Here is a 2,408-nt window from a genome sequence, read left to right as displayed (position 1 = left end):
GGTCTGGTAACCAGCTACACCTTGACTTGGGGCATGACTGTGAGGAAGCGCAGAAATGTTCTCCAGCAAGATATCTTTGCAATATAACATGCCCAATGACAATTACAGAGGAGTCAAGATGAACGAGGCACAGAAGGGGAGATAGTGCAGGGAGATGTCAGGTTCTGTAAAGGCATCTGGGGTCATGGGTGAGATCACATCGCTTGCAAACCCCCACAACCACAGTCCTGTCCGCAGCTGTGCCAAGGCCAACGTTTTCTGAGCCTCTCCTTGGAACTCGTGGAAAAACAAGAGAACATAAAGACCCACATGATTATCCTATGGCAGAAGTCCAGGCATGAGCGTGGTTCAATAGCATGTCCCACGGCAAGTAAACAGTCCAGACAGTGCGGATGCACTCAACTAATCTCCATTGCAAGAACCCACTGCCTGTTTAATCAAAGGCCCCGGTTTATAATATAAGGGTCTTCACCACCACTGCCCAACACTCTTAAATAGTAAGCTTTTATCATCCATTTGCCTTATACACTTTGACAAAGGCAGAGGCCTAGCGTGGAAGTTCCCCAGATGCCAACAGGTCACATCCAGCTGGTGTCTGAGACAGAGCTGAGGAAGGAAGCTGAGCCAATTCTCCCTCACCTGGGCAGTATCTCCTTGACTCTTCTGGATGCTTCAGGGATATACATCCAAAAATACATGTGCACTGGGGGCTACCAGGAGGCACAAGAGCTAGGGAGCCATCTTCTCTTTCCAAGCTTCCTTCCCATGTGGCCTGACACATCTCCTGGCCATTGTTCAGCACTGTTCCTGTGTTCCTATTTGGCTCCATCCATGCCAGCTGTCAAGTTCACAGACATCCCAGGATGCATGCAAAGGTAGATACCTTTCCTTCCAAACCTCCAATTCCTGCGTATTACCCCAAAGAGTTTCACTGGAGGTGAGAGGTGGAAATAGATTTCTAACAGTTACGTTTTCCACACTTATTTCTTTCCTGCTACAAATCAAACCATCTGCCTGTTTTTCTCGGGCTACTCAGACTTCAGAAGATTCAGAATAATTTTCATATCCACTGAAGCATACTGAAGGACAACAGAAATGCCCTGGAATGCAAAAATCATTGCATTACATCTTATTTAGCAGGAGACAGAGAGCCTTGGCTTCACCTCCCTCTACCACTTTGTGCCTCTGCCCAGGGTCATGGGGCCTGTGCACCAACTCTGTGCACCAGGTGACATACAGTCTCCAGGTCTATAGCAACCCAAAACTGCAGTCTTCCACATCATCAGCCTCCTGATGTTGCAGTGTCAAAGTTACTCCCCACCTGGTGTCCCTAGGACAAAGTCAGCAGCCAGCTCCAAAAGCCTCAAACCTCCAATGCGCATCAGTAAGCAAACCTATGGGTTAGGACTCCTTTCTCAGGCCCAGGGCACACTGCAAATGAAGTACATGAGCTACCTCTAAGCTTAATGAACTGAAGAGGGGCTTGTACAGGTAGCAGAGCAAGGTGCAGGGGACAGGTGGAAGGAAGGGTAGTGGAGACATCATGAAGAACATCGCCATGCCTTAGCCATGTGTGTATGTAGTAGGACAGGAAGGCACCTCCTAGCCTTAGGAAAGAGAGTGCTAACATTCCCTCCTTTTGCACAGCACAAAACTTGCAAAAACTAGGGTTTACAAAACAATCCACATAAGGAATGGGGACATAAATGTAAATTTTCCCAGTATTACACTGGGAAAAAACATCATGACTTATCACCTGAGCATCTTTGCAGTAAAAACTCTCCCAAACCACTCAGTAACTCTCAAAAAATATTCTGCAGCTCTTACCACATTCCCAGGTCAGACAAACTTTCCCCCAGCTCATTAGGACAGAGACGTAGTGCCCCGAAGAACAACTACTCACAGACCCAAAAATTCCAGGAACACAGAGAGAGGAGGGCAGCACCGTGAGTCAATCGCTCAGGCAAGTGTTGAAAGCACAAACATGCACACAAATAAACCAGATGCATGCTGAGTTTATTCCGGAATTAATACATGCCTTTCAGCATGCAATGAAACAACAGATCCAGATTCCCTACAAACACTGCAGGAATAGGCACATCTGGTTTATCCTGTTCAGATGTGGAGCAGATTTCTAGGAGAGGGGACAGACTCCATGCCACTAGACAGACAGCTATTATGAAGTTTTACTTAGGTTAACCCTACATATAGCCAGGGAAATCGACAAAAGGGACACGCAGGGTCTCTTCCACCTCTGATATCTAGGAGTTGTATTTCATCTGTTCTGTCCTACCCATATTCTAACATGAAACCAGATATTTTAGTAGATTCCTTATACCCCAATGCTGAAAAAATTTCTTACTATACCACATGACAGAGCTTCATGCTCTCTGTTGATACTCTGAAGT

The 2,408-nt window shown here is 46.4% G+C and overlaps 1 non-coding gene across 1 annotated transcript; it reads right to left on the bottom strand.

Moving 5' to 3' along the window:
• Positions 1-1,521: 1,521 nt before the first annotated feature.
• LOC142360693 (U6atac minor spliceosomal RNA) lies at positions 1,522-1,650 on the bottom strand. The gene has a single exon (XR_012763303.1). It is a non-coding gene; the product is annotated as a U6atac minor spliceosomal RNA (small nuclear RNA).
• Between the last annotated feature and the right edge of the window lie 758 nt (positions 1,651-2,408).

This window comes from Opisthocomus hoazin, chromosome 2 (genome assembly GCF_030867145.1).
Source record: "Opisthocomus hoazin isolate bOpiHoa1 chromosome 2, bOpiHoa1.hap1, whole genome shotgun sequence".
In the NCBI taxonomy this organism is placed as follows: domain Eukaryota; kingdom Metazoa; phylum Chordata; class Aves; order Opisthocomiformes; family Opisthocomidae; genus Opisthocomus; species Opisthocomus hoazin.
Note: the sequence above shows the minus strand (reverse complement) of the source record. Positions and strands in the feature narration are given on the sequence as shown.